The following is an 18,772-nucleotide window of genomic DNA, read 5'->3' on the forward strand; positions in this document are numbered from 1 at the left end:
GTTCTGGTAGCTGGACTGTTAAGAGCTCATGGGTGCTGCATCCCTGAGGGAGCCGGGAAGACATTTTGGCAACAGTCCTCCTGGTCCTCTGGCTCTTAAAGATGTTCCCAGAGCCCTAGTCCTTTCTTGATGTCCATGTTAGAGTTCTTCTTCAGCCAAGTGTGAAGACAAAGCTCAATGGAGAATGGATGGATGCTGAGTAAATTTGTCCTGTTGACACGAGCACTGCCATGTCATCTCCTCTACTCCCAGTGTTGTCCCTCCCGCCCCCACCAATGGCAGGCCTTTCCTCAGATAAGTCTCAGAGAAAAGGGAATGTCTTCCTGTAGTTCAAATTTGAGTGTTCATGAATGACTGATCAGTGTGTGCAAAACTAGCATCCTCTGCCTCCTCCTCCAGGATGATGGCAACCTGAGAGTGTTCCCCAACCAGCCCAACCTAGCCAATCCCTCTTTCTTGTACTGTATACAGTAAACTCACACGTTTCTGGTTGCATAGCAGGTGCCCTCCATGGGAGCAAGCAGAGCCCACACGATCTCAGCTTTTCTGGGCACACATCTGCCATTTCTTTATCATCTATTGTTTCTTCATTCCCAGTTGCCCCAGCCAGGTTTCCAGGACCTAACCATGCAGGATGTAGCAGTGATACTGGCCAAGAAACCAAGAGTTGGTTACGAAACACCAATCTGGACTTCCTCTACCTATACAAATAAACCCCCTAACTGGAAAAGAAGGCCACAGAACAAAGGCATTCATTATCTTTTATGTTCACAAGAGTGACTTCCCGACGTGTTTAAGGAGTCCAGAAGAGGCAGTGACAAATTCCATTTCTATCAGGCTTTCAAACTGTCAGGTGTCGTTGACCCTGGACATCTGGGACCTGATCAGGTTGTTCATCCGGGCATGCTCTGATCCAGGAATCAGCCCTTCAACATCTGGAATTGTTCCTTTGAAAGGGCAGCGTTGAGGGACAAGGTTTCCAATTTGTTGATGTTGGATGAAGGGTTCTTTAGTCTTTGGGGGAAGTTCTTACACCTGGCATTGAATATCCACTCTGACCCATCTGGGTCTCTGCCATCTTCTGTTCTTGACATTTGAATTCACCGTGTGGTTGGTCTCCTGAGAGTTGCTTTCCCACTCAGGGCCAAAGCGAGCTCCCTGCTTAGCTACGTTCTGAGTCTTGAAGCTTTGCCATCTTATAAAAACGGTTTCCACAGACTTTCTAACCATGAAATTGTTACATTAACCTTGTTCCTTGTGTCCATTTTCATTTGTGTTTATGATCCTGGGTTGTCCTTGGACGTAGCCCGATAGAACCCCTATCCTGCCTGTACCTTATCCTTCTGTTGATCCTTGGCCTTTAGCTCCTCTCTCCCGAGTCTCACCCCCATGGTTATCCCTCAGAGCTCTGCTGGCCTTACACTCATGCCTTTGCACAATCAACCACCTTTTCTCTTTCCATCCGCACTCCACATTTTCTGTTATTCAGACTTAATTGTGAAAATAAGGAACTTGCAAACGGGATGCGGTGAATCTGATTTTAGATGGTAACGTCTTACCATCATGGTGGAGAACAAGTAGAGGTGTACCTGGTCGAGGAGCAGAAAAAAAAGAAAAAAAAAAGCAGAGGATTTGGGTCAAAGAAGCAAGTGTAAAGGAAGTTGTGATGTCATTGTCAAATAATGAATGACCTCAGGGTTCAAGAGAACTCAAAGGAGAGCTAGGGATGTGGCTCAGCCGATGGAGTATTAGCCTCGCATGCAGGAAGGCCTGGGTTCCATCTCCAGCACTGTATAAATTGGGTGTGATGACTGAAATCTCAGAACTCAGGAGGTAGAGGCAAGGGGATCAGAAGTTCAAGGCCATACTCAGCCAGCTATATAGCAAGGTCAAAGCAGCCTGAGCTCCTGTGGAACCCTCTCAACTTATGGTTTTTAAAGGTGGGAAGAAATTTATGTATGAAGGTTCTTGGGAGATGGATCAGTGGTTAGACCACTTGCTGACCAAACAAGATGGCCAGAGCTTAGATCCCTGGGATCTGTATAAACACTGGATGCATGTGGTGGCTGGTCTGCAATTCCAACTCTGGAAGGCAGTGACAGGGGATTCCTGAGGAGTAAGCCGGCTAGGTAGACTAATGATATGAGTGAGCTCTGGGTTTGGGTGAGAGATCCCGTCTCAAAGAATAAGGTGGAAAATGATAGAGAAAGAGTCCTGACATCACAGGCAAAGACAAAGGAGGAGGAGGAGGGGAAGGGAAGGGGGAGGGGGAGGGGGAGGGAGGGAGCATAGAGGTGGACCTAGCCCAACTCCTCCTCTTCGTGTCATTCTTATCAAGTTGTTACCTTTTCATTCTGTAGCAGTGTACCGGGGAGAACATCAAGCCACAAGCAGATTAGCTCAATCTGTCTACTTCCAACATGGAGCCCAAAATATTCTCCTACCTTCTATCAATGAGTTTTATTTTAGGCCCTGAAGTTAGGCAGAACACATTCCTTTCCTGCATTGTAGACGTTATGATATTCAAAGATAGTTATTGTGTGGCCTTGGCATTACTACATGTTCATATTAAGTTTTGCCGACGACTCCCATGATTCTTCCAAGACCAGAGGTTTGGGTCCATCTGCCGATCTTAGTTATTGTGATGGACAGGATGTTTCTGCCCCTCCCCCAGGTCATGTGTTGAAATCCTGGTTTCCTAAGTGCTGCTATTAGAAAGGGGGGGGGGGGCTTTGGAGATACTTGGGTCTAGAAAGCAGAGACGTCCTAAATCAGATCAGTGTCTACAAAGATAATACCCCAGAGAGAAAGCTTTGCTTCTTTTGATGTATAGCGTGAGAGCATGAAGCTAACTGCCTATGGGCCGGGAAGTGGGGTGTATCAGACATCCAATGACTGGCATGCCTATCTTGGAAGGTCTAGGCTTCTGCACTATGGAAAGTAAGGTAAATTTCTTTTGTTTATGAGCCGCTGAGTGTATGGTGTTTTGTTACAGTGGTTTAAATGGACAAAGGCAGTAATGTTTGCACACCCTATTTATGACATCCAGAATGAAGTGTGAGGGCTCTACATTGCCCAGGGAAGGGGAGAACATGTCCCTTCTATTATTTTAACCAAAGCCAGAATGCATTTTGAATAAAAAACATAAAAAAGAACATATCTCATAGCTGTAAGAAAATGTGAGAATGCTTTCATATATAGTATTCTAAGGTTGGCCTCACACATTCCGTGACCTCATTCCCAGTGCTGTTCTGTGACTCCATCCTTATCATCATAACCGTTCTAGTGTTCTACAGTGCAGACTATTAATCTCCGATCCCTCCTTGCAGTTGTGATCATGCCAGCAGTCCATGGTACCGTTGAATGGAGTATGATTGCTAAGCTCTCTCTGCTTTGTTGTTGTGACCCTTAAAAGAAGAGGTTTTCTCTGGCTGGTAGCAAATCGAAATCGCAGGAAGAAAACAAATCGTTAGGAAGAGCAAAACCACTGTGGTTGGCTCTGAAGTTGGAACAGGTCAAGGGCAAGGACCACTAACCAATCACAAACGCCGAGACTGCAGGGCTGCACAGGTCAAGGGCAAGGACCACCAACCAATCACAAATGCCCAAGACTGTGAGACTGCGCAGGTCAAGGGCAAGGACCACCAACCAATCACAAAAGCCGAGACTGCAAGACTGCGCAGGTCAAGGGCAAGGACCACCAACCAATCACAAAAGCCGAGACTGCAAGACTGCGCAGGTCAAGGGCAAGGACCACCCACCTATCACACAATGCTGAGAATGTTTACTGCCTGATGGCCGAATAAGGAACAGAATCTACCAACAGTAGGACTCAACCAACAGTAGAAAGGTGCTCAAAATGGGATCCCTTATCTCCTGATTGACAGTGGACTGTATTTTAATCTTGTGAGAGATCAAACCACGTCCTCCTCGACCTCTGAACTTCAGAACAAAATGGGTGCTGCTTACGTCTTTGAGCTTAAGGTAGCTTATACAAAGTAGTGAGAAATGATACATGCTCTGTTCACAAAGAGGCTGAAAAGCCACACACCATTACTTTAAGCGCTTTTCTATTTTTTTTTTTTTTTTTTGGTTCTTTTTTTCGGAGCTGGGGACCGAACCCAGGGCCTTGCGCTTCCCAGGCAAGCGCTCTACCACTGAGCTAAATCCCCAACCCCCTATTTTTTTTTTAAATACATTCTATAATCCTAGCATCCAGGAAGCAGAGGGAGGCAGATCTCTGTAAGTTCAGGTCCAGCCTGGTCTGTGTAGTGAGTCACAAGGTACCGAGGGCTGCAAATTGAGATCCTGTCTCAAAAAAACCAAACCGAAACAGAACTATACCTTACATTTCTTTCCCTCCCTCACTTCCTTTCTCTTTCTTTTCAGTTTGTGTCAGTCTGTCTGTCCATCCGTCCGTCCATCTTTCTATCATATCAAGGCATCCCTGCATTCGCCATGCTCCTGCTTCAGCTTCCCGAGTGCTGAGAATATAAGATAGTAGGCATGTAACCACCATCCCGGATCTAATTTTTTTTTTTCTTAAATGTAGACGACTCAATTAATGCTTCAGAGCATTCCTTTTTGTACCTAAAATGGTTAACTGACTTTCGGATAGACTTTTTATTTGAATTCTCTGGGGTCACCGGGCAGGAGACATGTAAACTTTATAACAATCACAGAGAGGACAGACTGATTCGTGTGCCTGAAGCGAATTAAATGTGTACTCACAAGCACATCGTTCTCACGCTGGGCAGGCACCAAAAAGGAGAAAAGAATGCAGGCCGAAGGTAGCAAGGAGCGAGTTTGTCAAATTAGAGAGGAACTCCCCAGACAACAACGGGCAACTGCTTTCATTTTTAGCTCAGTGTTGTTTTGAACGGACACCATTCATCCGTCAAATGTTTGCCGAGAGCTAGATATTGATCTATATTTTGGAACTAGAGCTGCACACAAAATAAAGTGCTTTTCCTTTTTCTCATGGAACATCTTTCAGGCAAGTAATTTATTCTGAATTTTTCCAAAGGAAGCCACACATCCAGATCGTTATCCCAATTAAGTATCTCCATTTAAAAAGAAAAAAAAAAAAAGGTTGGTTTGGATTAAACGGCATCTCATTTGAGGCCAAACAAGTTCATAGCCCTTTTGAGTTCGCTGCCCTGTTGGGAAACAAGCAATGTTAATGTGAAATGATATTAAAAGCCCACCCTCCACCGTGTTGATTTGACAGGCTGGGGAAAGTCTACAAATGAGACAAGACAAGGAAGCATTCTTCTTATTAAAGACATTGATTCCAAGAACAGAAAAAAAAATTGTGGCTGAATCTTTTTTCTTCCCACAAGGTCAAGCCCCTGGTTAGCTTCGAGCTTGGGGTAGAGGGAGGGAACCCAGGCTGGCTAGGTCTCTGAAACTCAGCCGCAGGCCAGTGAAGTCCTCCTCCTTTTCCCTCCCCAACAAAAGGTCAACATGTACTAGTTTTATAATTACTGAAAACGTCCAGTATTAAAATTTTCTAGAAGTAGCATTTTATAGAAATCAAGGGAGAGGGCAAATTGTTGGCCAGGTCTCTAGCCAACTTTTCCTTTATTAACATTTTATTTTTAGGAGGGGGGAGAAAATAGAAAAAGAAAATAAAACCCCAGATCTGCCCGTCCTAGTTCCCAGGACTCTGGAAGCTACCACTGTATGATTGCTAGACTCTCTTGGGAGTTTGCTGGAAGGGGTGGGAAGTGGCCAGCCAAGTCAGTCACCCTGAACCAGAGCAGCACAGAACGGGATTGAGTTGGAGGAGGAGAAATGGTTTTCCTGGCCCAGCCGGGTTTGGGGATGAGGTGGCATTTTCTTAAGTGCTGGCAAATAGATCATAGCTTCAGCCAAAGTCAGGGACACAGCTGGGGGACACAGCATCTGAACCGGAACACCCGTGTGTGGCAAACGGAGTGCATCTTCAGTCATAAATGGTTTCCTGTCAGGTGGGGAGTCCAGGCCTCACAGGCTGACCATGCTGGCCCTTACCAGAGATGGAGTCCCACTTCTCTTAGGGCTGCTGGCTGTGTAGGAGAAAGACAGGATGCTGCTGGGATGTCCTCCTCTGTGAATTTTTCTTATAAGTGATCAAAGTAAAGCTGCAAAGAGTAATCCGTTTCTTGCAGAGGCTTAGTGCGAGTGCTCTCTGCTTCTGAGTAGCCAGCCAGTGGGGAGGCGCTGGAGAGATGGCTTAGACGCATAACATGGTTGGAATGGTTACACCACGGCATTTGGCAAATGTTACAAGTTAGAGCATTTTCACTCTCAGAGAGGCCGGCTGCCCAGAGCAGCCTGTCTGAGGGTGGCTGCGTGCTTAGGAAAGAAAAATAGTAAATATACAGAAAAATCTATTTGCTTCTGCAACCCTGCGTATCAGGCTTTGGGGGAGAGAGAGAGAAAAAAAAGCAAAAGTCTGACAGAGCGGCTCGGTAGGGCAGCGATGAGTAAGAGGACTTGTAGCTGGGTATGAGATAGCCAAGCTGACCAGATAAGAGAAATGACAGGGCTCCGGGAAAATGACAAAGCTGGCCTTGTCAGGTTCTGATGGACACGGACAAGACCTTCCTGAGGAATACACGCAAGGTACAGTGACCTTCTTACTTATTCATAAATCTAGTACATTTAGTTGCAACAGATAAAATTGTGCATAAGGGTAGCTTAAAGAGCCTCTACCTATTCCAGGGAGGGAGCACCCCAGACCACCTTGCAGACAAGGAGCTCTATATGAGGTTGCTGAGGAAGGCTGTAGGGTGTCCTGGTAACTGTCTCCCGATGATCAGAATACGCCTTTTATGGCTAAACACCCTTTAAGCTGCAGGTACCTTGTTCCCACCACATCAGAAACTAAGGCACCAAGGCATCCTACCATACCTGTATATTGAGGTCTATATCCTCAAAGGACGAGGCAACAAGGTAACCCCTCCATGCTTTGTGGTTTTGCTCAGTGGTGTGTGTGTGTGTGTGTGTGTGTGTGTGTGTGTGTGTGTGTGATCACAGGAAGAAATGCTGTAAGAGGTAGATCTGATCCACCATGATTTGGAGAAGAAGTCATGCCATCCAAGCAGATACGATGTCAGATCCAGCACGGCAGAGAAACAACCCCATGGTGGGGAGGGGGTTTTGGACAGAGGGTTTAAGGAAGCCCCAAGTACCAGAGGAAGCAGGCTTAGAGTTAGCATCTGAAAGAATATCACTCTATTTTAAGTGGGTATATAAAAACCTGTTCCTATAAGGTGGAGATCTGTATAGCAGGGTGGAAGATCACAAGAGTACCCCGGTTTTGAAGCTAACTGTCGTTCAAAGGGAAAAAGTACTCAGCATGGAAACGAAGCACTAAGCACTAGACGTTCTGTCCAAGGTCGCTCCCCACGTCAATAAAACACCTTAGTTACCAGTGCCATCCTGACCTTGAGCTAGAAAACCCACTCTGTGCTCCTTTCTCTAGGCAGAGATGAAGTTCCCTTAGTAAATGTTCCCTAAAAAGCACAGCATCCCTTTTGGGTAAAACACACTGTAAAAGTGTAGGATTTTTTTTTAAAACTTACATAGTTTTGAATAGAAAACGTGTTGACATAATTCAGAACTTTAAATCTCTGACATTTCTTTGCACCCCTGTTCCCTGGGGCCAAGTGATGTCACTAGCCACTCACTGTTTTTCACCTTCATTTCTAAATATGTGGTGCTATAAGATCTACACGAAGAAATTACACCAAAAGATCTTGGCAATTTTTCAACTCCGTATACAGAAGGCTATCTTTTTTTTTTTCCAGATAAGTTGCTATAATTGTCAAGGTAGGGCTGTAACTCAACTGTTTTCTGTGTATGTAGACTTCCCGAGTGCTATAATTACAGGCATGCACCATGGTGCCTGGCTTCTCTATTTAGAACATTTTTTTTAAGACGAGGCCACAGCCTGATGTGTGAAAATCATGTAATTAACCTGCGACGGTGTGATGGTTAGTGCTAAAATGTCAACTCGCCACAGCCTAGAATTATCCGGGAGGAGAGTCTCGATTGAGGAATGACTGGATCAGGTTGACCTGTAGGCACGTCTCTGGGCTTGGGGAGAAGTGTCTTGATGGTTGATTGGGATGGGAGGACCCACCCTCAAGGTAGGCATGACCATTTCATTGGGTTGGACCCTGCACTGTCTAAACGTAGAGAGAGGTGGCTGGGAGCTAAGCAAGGAAGCAGGCAGGGTGGCCCGTGCTCTTGGCTGTGGATGGGCTGTGACCATCTGTCTCAAGCCCCTGCTGTTGTGTCTTCCCTGTAGTCATGGACTGTGACCTGGGGTTTCGAGCCTAACAACCCCCTTTCCCCTCTAAGATGTTTTGGTTCAGGGTGTTCTATGACAGCAACAGAAAAGAAAGGGACACATTCTGTGTGGGTGTTTGTGCCCTTCCAAATGCATATGTTGATACCAATTCTCCAGGGGTGGGGGTCTAACAAGGTTTTGGGGGTGGGTGGAGCTCTCAGGACTAGGATATATCTATCTATCTATCTCACAGAGAGCTAGCTCTGGCCCCACCACCATGTGAGGACACAGCGAGACAGTGTTTTCTCTGACTCACTTGACTCTGGAGTTCCCAAACATTCAGAACTGCGAGAAATGAACGTTGCGTGCAAGCCATCCGTCCTCTGGGGTTTTATTAATATAACTTCCGAAATTCTGAGCGTTTGACAAGCAGTGTTCCCCCGTGCGAGAGTGCATCTGTGTGATAAATTCCTGGAGAGGTGACAGAGTGTTGGATAAGGGCAAGCAGGTCTTTGTTAGAGACGCTCAAATTCCCCATCCCTGCTACGCACGGTGCGGGACTGTTTTCCACACAAGTGCTATTACGCCTTTTGGATCTTTGTCAACTGGCAAAGGTGAACAGTGGTTCCTCATTGTGTTCTGAGTTTGCGTGTCTCTATTGTTGTAAGCGAGGCTGCTGCTTTACATCTTCTCGGGAGACATTGGTATTTCTTGGACTATTTTGTAGAGGGTCGTGAATCTTTCCCTCGTCGTCTTTATATGCCTAAAACGATTATTTCATTTCTATGATTTACAAACAAGATAGCCCAGGCTGTATGATACCCTATCATGGGAGGAAGGAGGAAGAGACTATAAAAGAGAAGATGCTGGTGGCCAGAACAACCTCCCTGTAGTTGTCACCACTGGGAGAAAGGAAATCAGAGAGCAAGATGTCGCCAGATGGCCCAGTGACATCTTCTGTCTATCTTAATACAGTTGTCACGTTTGGGCTTCATGCCTCTTTTAATGAAACACCTTCCTCCCACAGGCTTGGGTGGGGTTTCTCTCTGCTGCCCTTTGAAAGACTGAGATCTTCCTCGTATGTCACAGAACAGAATCAGAGACAATGCCAGCTCCTATTTTACACTGTCCATTTAAGGCAGGACAGAACTGGCCATGTCTTCTGCCTTACAACATCCAAGCAAGGGTCTGAAACCCATTTGCCACATCTACAATTTATTCTTTTTCCGGAGCTAAGGACCGAACCCAGGGCCTTGCGCTTGCTAGGCAAGCGCTCTACCAGTGAGCTAAATCCCCAACCCCACATCTACAATTTTTAGGGGCCCCTCCCCTGCTTGTTTCCTTTTTGACTTTTGTTAAGACAAAAATTCTGATTCTCTGCTAAGCGCCGGTGTCACAGGTGCGAGCCACCAAGCCCAGTTTTGGCTTTTTTTCCTCTTTAATCAAAACTACTTCCTTATTCTTCTCTTACACGCGAGTGATCATGGGAGGTGCCACTCTCATCAGTCACAGCGCCACCACTGCATGATTAACCCTTGGTTCATCTCTAGATAAATTATAGCCATTGCTCTTCTCTTCCCTGACAATCTTTTCCTTGGGAAAGGACCCAAGACTCCAATCTATCTTCACATTAGTCTTTACCTTGAGAGCTCCTTCAAGGACCACTTCAAATGCCCACATCTCCATTACCATCCTATCGTTGACACTCTGGATGAAGAATAAACAGGGGAAGGCAAAGCACAAGGCCTATTTTTTATTAACAGTGATGACAAGGGCCAGTCTAGACCCCTGCTGGGATGAGGAGAGTGTGGAATCTACATAGTATGGCATCTACACAGTGTGGTGCGTGCACACAGTGTGGTGCGTGCACACAGTGTGGTGTGTGTACACAGTGTGGTGTGTACACATAGTGTGGTGTGTGCAAAATATGGCATCTACACATGTGGTGTGTGCACATGGTGTGGTGTGTGCACACAGTGTGGTGTGTGCACATAGTATGGCATCTACACAGTGTGGTGTGTGCACACAGTATGGCATCTACATACAGTGTGTGCACACAGTATGGCATCTACACACAGTATGGCATCTACACACAGTGTGGTGTGTGCACACAGTATGGCATCTACACAGTGTGGTGTGTGCACACAGTGTGGTAACCGCACAGTGTGGTATATTTACACAGTGTGATATCTACACAGTGAGCCAAACAAGAGCTAACTGGGAATGCTATCACAGAAAAGGACACATGGCTGCGTCACACAGTGCTGACTCTGGGGCCCAGGAAGATGACACTGTGGGCAACAGTGAATATTATGTAAGCAGAGGACCCTAGCATCAATGTCAGAAGCTGAGTGTGGCTGCATCCATGTCTGTTACCTCAGTGTTGGGACAGAGGCAGGAAGATTGCTGTCCAGTCTGCCGGCTTGCCAGACTAGCACCAGGTGCACTGGGATACAACGTCTCAAGGAAGTGAGGCAGAGACAGACTCCATCAGGAGACCCACTTCCCCTTCTGGCCTCCAAGTGTACTCCTGAACAGCCACACCCATTTACCACCTCTCCTCCAAGGGTGGAGCTAGCACTGTTGCTAAGCACCAATATCTCAGATGACCCTCCGACCCCTGGACAAGATGCCCATTCCTACCCACAGTTTGCAAAGGAAAAAACAGACCAAGACACGGTCTTAGTGACAACAGTTCACTGAAGCTCCAGAGCTTCGGTTTATGTAACTGTGGAAAACGAAGGTCCTGAACGCTATCCTTGTCTATCAACACAAGCACTGAAACCCAACCCAAAAGTGAGTTCACCGTAGACATTTTTGTTTTGTTTGACATGGGTCTCTTGTAGCCCAGGCTGGCCCTGAACTCACTTGTACCCGAGAATGATGTGCTTACTTCCCAAGCTCCCGGATTGCAGGCATGCTGCAACATGCCTGATGTATGCAGGGCTGGATATAGAACTTTTAAGCTTTGTTCATGTTAGGCAAGCCCTGTACCCTCTGAACTCCATCTCCAACCTTTGGTTGCTCATTTTAATGACTACTTTTCTACCAGTTGTAGAGACTAGGAACCAGGAGGAGGAATTTCAGAACTACAATTCTACTGGGGAACCGGAAGCAACCTGCTTTGCAAGCTAGGACGAAACCCCTAGGACACCCTACAATCAAGGCGGGGGGGCGCATCCATGCCACAGGGATTCTTACCATCATTGCAAGCTTTGGCAAGTCTTCAAGGGCGAAGATCATGCCTGACCTCAGAGTCTCGCTGTAGCTTGTTCATGGTGTCTCAGTGTGCAGGGTAAGTTCTAATCAAGCTAGGACAAGGCAATCCAGCAGGTCTGTGCTTGGGACACAGGTGGGGACATCTATTTGTGGGAGACACACAGGTGGGCAGCGCTGGAGGTGAGATTTAAGTGGAGTCCGCAGGACCTGGGTTTTCATTAGCTTCATGGGATTCAAGGAGCTGAGGGCATCAACTTGCATTCCATTCTCCTACCAGAATCGGGAGGGAAGAGTCACTACTGGGGTGTGGTGCTAACCGGGCAGGCGCTGTGAGACTCTGAGGGAAGACAGCTGTGACTCAGAGGCTTCCAGGAGGATCTACAGGGTTTGCACAGGCTGGGGCAAGCTCCTCACCCATCTAGCCACAGGCCACACAGCTTCTGTTCTAGAAGCATCTCCTGGTGCCTGCATTTCTTGGTCTTGAGGAAATAGAAAGGCTAGGATTGACACTCCCAATCCACACTTGATTTTAGGGCACATGTGTCGATTTTATTCTATGTAGTGTTCCTTCTGTGTTGGGATCAGGCCCCCCCCCTTTTTTTTCTTTTTTTCGGAGCTGGGGACCGAACCCCGGGCCTTGCGCTTGCTAGGCAAGTGCTCTACTGCTGAGCTAAATCCCCAACCCCAGGGATCAGGCCCTTTTGGAGAATTTTGGTACCAGACCAGACAGTTACGAACACATAGTATTTTCTGATGGCGGTCAAGGAAGAGCTATGGGGACAGAATTGGAAGGGAAAGTAGAAAACCTGTGTGTGTGTGTGTGTGTGTGTGTGTCTGTGTGTACACACATGTGCACGTTCACTCTTCTGACAATGTAGAATTAGCTCTGTTCCCCAGTCCTGGCTGCACAACACAAACGCAGGCGTCTTTGACCCCCTTCCTTTCCACATTCTATACTTCTGCACCCACAGGTTCTTCCTTTTGGTTACCTTCCGGTGGCCTGTGTTGTCACTCAGTTCTCTTGCTTGGGTAGTGGAATAGCCCTGTATCCGGCCTGGCAGATGACTCTATTCTAAAGAGACACGTGTGTCGCTCAGTCTCACTACCAGGGTCTTGAAACAATGAACCCCAAAGACACGGGAATCCCCCCCCCCCCCGCCCAAGGAATCTCAACCTGGGAGAAGGAAAAGACACAAGCTGGATGGGGTAACTTTGTTTCCCTAAAAGAGATTGCAAACAATCCTACGGACTTGTCAGACGCCTTACAGGATGAGACAGAAACCCAGATAATGACGGGGCAAAGGTCAGGGCCACACCTTTGCCAGGACGGCTTAGATGCGCACATCCTCAGCTCCCTGCTTCAGTTTTGATCTCAGAGCTGGAGAAGTGGCTCAGTGGCTAAGAGCATTGGTTGCTCACCCTGAGGACTTGGGTTTGATTCTCGGCTCCCACGTGTTAGTTTTTTTACCATGTTGAACTCTAGTTCTGACAACCCCTTCTGTTCCCCTATGGGTGCAACATCCACATGGTGCACAGACCATGCAGACAAACACCCATACATATAAAATAAAAATAAATAAATCTGAAACAATTTAAACTTTAATCTCATTTCAGGATATTGGACACAAGGGGCTCACTACTTGTCTTTCTTCCAAATGTGGCCACACTGAACACATGCCTTTTTTCTGCTTTTCGTTTTTAATTTGGCTCTTTTAATTGGCTTATCGGGGATGGGTGGCTCAACCTAACCAGGGGTACAGACTGTGACCCCCAAGTTTGCTAACAGCCTCTTCGTTTGCTTGAGACAGAGTCAGATGTACGTCATGCTGGCTTCAAAGTTGCCATGTAGCCAAGGCGAGAGCCACTGTGCTCAGTTTGTGTGGTGCTGGGCATTGAACTCAGGGTCTCATGCATTCCTGGCAAGCGCTGTGCTAACTGAGCTGCACTCCTCCCCAGCATGCAGAATAGCCTCTTAGCTGATTTTTATGATGACAATCTTTTATTTTTTTTCCCTTCTTCACTCTGGGTCCCATCAAAATCAGCTGTGAAATGTGTCTTCAAGCATTTGCTTCTTATAGAATCTTTCCATGGCTTCTCTGATTTAAAACCTTTAACATATCCCAAGTGGACTCACATACATACATATATGTGTGTGCATACATATACACATAAACATACACATACATTACACATACACATATACATACATTACACAAACACGTATATATACATATACAAACACCAACATATACATCATATACACATACACATACATTATATATACACATTACATACATACACACATATATTAGTACATATATGTACATTACATATATACACACATATTGCACATACACATATACATATACATTACATATACACATACATATACATGCATCATATGCATACACAAACATACATATCCATCATATATACAACACACAAACATTACGCATACACATATACATTACATATACACATACCATAGGCATTACATATATGCATACATACACAAACACAAACATATACATTATATACACATACACGTACATATGCAACATGTGTGTTATTTTTTCCTTTCTTTCTTTTTTTTTTTTTTTTGGTTCTTTTTTCCGGAGCTGGGGACCGAACCCGGGGCCTTGCGCTTCCTAGGCAAGCGCTCTAACCACTGAGCTAAATCCCCAGTCCCCATTTTTTCCTTTCTTATCTAAGTTCTGTGTTTAAAATGTCCAGACATCTTCCCCTCCATCCTTCCTTCTTTCCGTGGCGTCGTCTCCTAAAACTTTCTAGCCCTCCTGAGTCAGGAAAGACTAAACTGATCACGGGAAGGTCTTCTGTCATTTCTGCTGAGGTCACTACTCTCTGGCTGGCATCTTGCCACAGTCTCACTTCCAGAAGCAACGATGCAAAACCTGCTCAAGCAGAGCTCTTTAAATCGCACGCCAGGGCAGCGATGCTTTGCTAAAGTCACTGTTTACCCAGCCGTTAGTCCGTGCAGCAGAGCAGACTGACTTACTGAGATTCCCCGGGGAGGAATCGGGTGAAATGCCCGAATTATTTGGACCACAGCTCATGTCCTAGAGCCATGCACGCGTCCTCAAGCAATTCCAAGAGGTGCCATTGGCTGGTAGGGGGCTAAAATGGGTAACCCCCTTTCCCATCATCAGGGCATTGTGGAAGAACCTTAGTCCTGGGGTCCTAAACAGGAAGGCAGGAAGGAGGCAGGCAGCCACCCAGGCAAAACTTTGGTTCTAAACTCAGTGTTACCAGAGCATCAGAAGGGAAAACGGGGCTGAGTGAAAGGTTCCGCCATGTGTCACCTTCTCAACTAAATTCTGACATCCTTAGGACGTGACTCTGCCTTGGATCCTCTTTGGCACTTGGTAAAGTGCTGTGCACACAGCAAATTACCCTACACGTTACTAGTCATTAGCCGCACAGACGAGTTTCTATCCAGTTCCATACCGCGGGGAGAAGAATCTCCTGAGGGATGGGATTCCATTTCTCTAAGAGTTCCCAGGGCCTCGCTTAGACATGTGTTGAGTCTCCAAATCCACTCTGCTATAAGGAAAACCATAAATGCATTGCAATGAATACAGTACTTAGCCTTCAATTAAATCTCACATCTGTTTGAGACCTTCCTAGAAGATGCCAGTTAGGAACCAAGAACAAAGGGACTTGAACCGATACAGAAATCTTAGAGAAAGTCAGGAATCCTAGGTCCTTGGGAGTCCAGGCGTGACTCTTTCTCATGGCTTCTCAGTGTGCCAGGACTCGCCCAGACACTGACTGCTACTGTTGAATGGCCTTACACATTTGAGTCTAGATGGCTTCTAGATCGAAGGAGAGGACCACGGCAAGCTAGAAGGGACATTTCAGGAACTGGCATTAAGATTTCCCTCTTTTTGCAGTATGTAGATTGATCACGGGAGATGTGGGGATCTATACACCCTGGAGCAAAACATGAGAAGGACCCACTAGTCTAAGGGTTTCCAGAGTCACAAAAGGGGACTGTAGATCCTTTCCTAGATTCTAGCTCTGGGTGTGGAGCTAAGGACCAGAATGGTTAATAAACATCACTGGTCTGAGGCAAATGCTTTGCAAAGAGAAGCTGAACTTTGACCTTTCCGGTGAGTTTTAGTACACAGAGGACAAGCCAAAGTTCAGAGAAGTCCTGAAACGAAGGCTCCTGCTTAGAGAACACTTCTTTCCACAGCCCCAGGAATGGCTGTATGCAACGTACATTCAGAAATGTGAACCATGAATATGAACCGTGAATACCAGCCCAACGGGGCCTCCCAGCCTCACTGTGATATGGAGTTTCACAGAACAGGGCTTCCCGGCCACAGACCACTGCTTTTCATATGATGATTGCATGCTTTGGTTCTCAGTGAGGAGTTAGTTCTCCTCAAGGAATAGTTGGCAATGCCTGGAGGCCCTGGTGGGAGCCATAACGGTTGGGCGGAGTGCTGAGAGACGGGAGTGCCCTAGGATGCAATGAACAAAGTCCCACCACAGGGGGTTATCTGGCCCCAGAGGTCAGTAATACTGGGGTTGGAAACCCTGGACTAGAGCCACGGAATCATGAGGAAATAAAGCACTTAATCCTCTGATGACAGCCCGAGAACCGCTGTGATGGATTTTTTGACTCTGAGCAATTTAATATTTTCAGTAGACAGCATAAACGTCTTCCTCGGGGCCCCATACGCTGTATATCTTCTGTACAGCAGAAATTTAAAATGGTACTTAATTGCTTTTTTATGTAAATCTGTATCAGAGAACATTCGTTGTCAGACTTACCCCAGCCTAACAGACTTATTGACAAGACACTGAAACTCAGTAGGTGCAGTGTCGATGTCTTTAAATGGCAAATTGTATTTCACCCTTTAATGTGCAATCCTAGAATAGATAACTATATACACATACACCCATATACACATACGCTTACATATACACATACACACTCATATCCCCATGCATACATTCATACACATATGCACACAAGCATTCAAATGCACATAAACACAATACAATATGTGCATGCATATATACATACAGACACATATACAGGACATGTAATCACACACATATGCATACATATACATGCATTTGCATATACACACATATACACATGACATGTAAACATACACATATATACATATGCATACCTATACACAGTTATGTACATAATACATACATACAACATAGATGCGCGCACACACACATGCGCATACACACCATTTTTAGTACATAACACTGATGTAGATGGGTATGAGTCCTCTCTTTCCTCTGAGATTTTTCTGAGCACAGAAAGCAGAAATGTGGTTTAAAGATAATACTTCCAGCAGACCAGGAAGACTCAGGTGGTTTAAAAATACACACCCTGGGGGTTGGGGATTTAGCTCAGTGGTAGAGCACTTGCCTAGGAAGCACAAGGCCCTGGGTTTGGTCCCCAGCTCCAAAAAAAAAGAAGAAAAAAATACACACCCTGGAGTTCCCAACAATCAAGGGTTTGCTGTATCTCTGTTTTTCAACAAAGAACTCTGCCTTGCTATCCTTTTCCCATGCGTATTTTTTTTTAATTAGGAAAAATTCTAAAAAAGAAATATTCTGCTTTTTTACATCATTATCTCTCAATATTCATGCATCATACATATGTTCTCTATAAATTAATATACCTTCCATGATGTTTAAAATGTTCTGTAATTATCTTAACATAAATTCACTAGTCTATTAGTATTTAAACCAAAAAATTAAAAGTGAAATATTTCTGTTCCTATTTCAGTTTAGCACTCCATGTGCTTTGAGGTAATATGAAAGATAACAATTTTCTATAAATCTCTGAAAAGATTAGCAGTTCTTTTTTTTCTGTATATATATATTTATATTTATATAAAAAGACCAATAATAGCAGTGTGTTATGCATCAACAGCAGCAACACCTTTTCCAGGTTCTGCAGTCATCTGAACAAAACTGTAGAGACATCCAGCATACTCCATTAAAAAAAAAAAGTAAAAAAACAAAACCGGAGAAAACAGCACAGTTCTGTTACTCTTGTGGTACCTGGCACCATTTTTTTTTTAAATTAGCTTTTCAATCATCATCTGGAAAGAAAACATTCTGAGCAACATCATTAAAAACAGCTCTGATAAAGCACGGTCACTACTACGTATCATAAAGCAGGTACAAGCTATTTTACATCCACAGAGGTATGATACAGTACTGTCCTACATCTATAATACTAGAGGATACAATTTAAAAGGCATTATTTGAGACTTGATTCTACTTTTCCAGCTGAGGGCCCAAAGGATGGTGTGACACAGCTTTGTAAAGAAACATACTCTAGACAGGATTTCCTTTCACTAGTGGCACAGTTCTAAGGATTCATTCTCTCCATGAATGTCAGCTAAAACCGTTATTAAAAAAATGAAATATCCCTAGAACAAAACCGTATAACCACTGGATTCACATGAAGATGACCTAGTGGAGACAAGCTGGACCTCACCTTACCAACAAGCTATCAAATCTGTTATGTTTAAACAGTGAGACCGCCAAGGAAGGAGATGCCAAGTGGTGCTTCAAAGCTTCGGACCACAATCAAACACAGCATCCTTTTCAACAGAAGCAGAAGCTCATCTGAATATGCTCATGGATGCTGACATCAACATTTAATCATCTCCTCACTCATCCAGGAAGAGGGGGAGATCAGTTACTACTGTACTTTATTGTGTTCAACCAAATCACCATGTTACAAAAATAGCAAGCTGCCATAATAAAAAATAATGCTCCTCTATCCAGCACCAGATAGCATCATTTTACTTTCAAGCCTAGAAATTGCACACTTGTATATAAACCAATCGAAGATGAGGATTGAGAGTTCATCTTGGTGGATTTTTCCTTTGATGAATATGAAGTGTCCTTCCTTATCTTTTTTGATGACTTTTAATTGAAAATTGATTTTATTTGATATTAGAATGGCTACTCCAGCTTGCTTCTTCTGACCATTTGCTTGGAAAGTTGTTTTCCAGCCTTTCACTCTGAGGTAGTGTCTGTCTTTGTCTCTGAGGTGTGTTTCCTGTAGGCAGCAGAATGCAGGGTCCTCATTGCGTATCCAGTTTGTTAATCTATGTCTTTTTATTGGGGAGTTGAGGCCATTGATGTTGAGAGATATTAAGGAATAGTGATTATTGCTTCCTGTTATATTCATATTTGGATGTGAGGTTATGTTTGTGTGCTTTCATTCTCTTTGTTTTGTTGCCAAGACGATTAGTT

At 45.0% G+C, this 18,772-nt stretch overlaps 1 protein-coding gene and 1 long non-coding RNA gene across 4 annotated transcripts in view; one reads left to right on the forward strand and one right to left on the reverse strand.

Moving 5' to 3' along the window:
* Positions 1-18,772, reverse strand: part of Fam20a (FAM20A, golgi associated secretory pathway pseudokinase) — a 54,717-nt gene that overhangs the window by 14,922 nt on the left and 21,023 nt on the right. Inside the window, exon 1 of one of the 3 annotated variants that reach the window (XM_087572488.1) lies at positions 6,016-6,188. The gene's annotated coding sequence lies outside the window, so the exon portion shown is untranslated. 3 annotated transcript variants of the gene reach the window in all.
* LOC134480894 (uncharacterized) lies at positions 6,177-18,293 on the forward strand. Its single transcript, XR_015632218.1, has 3 exons — positions 6,177-6,609; positions 11,334-11,576; positions 18,044-18,293. It is a non-coding gene; the product is annotated as an uncharacterized LOC134480894 (long non-coding RNA).

This window comes from Rattus norvegicus, chromosome 10 (assembly GCF_021556685.1).
Source record: "Rattus norvegicus strain SHRSP/BbbUtx chromosome 10, alternate assembly SHRSP_T2T, whole genome shotgun sequence".
Taxonomy (NCBI): domain Eukaryota; kingdom Metazoa; phylum Chordata; class Mammalia; order Rodentia; family Muridae; genus Rattus; species Rattus norvegicus.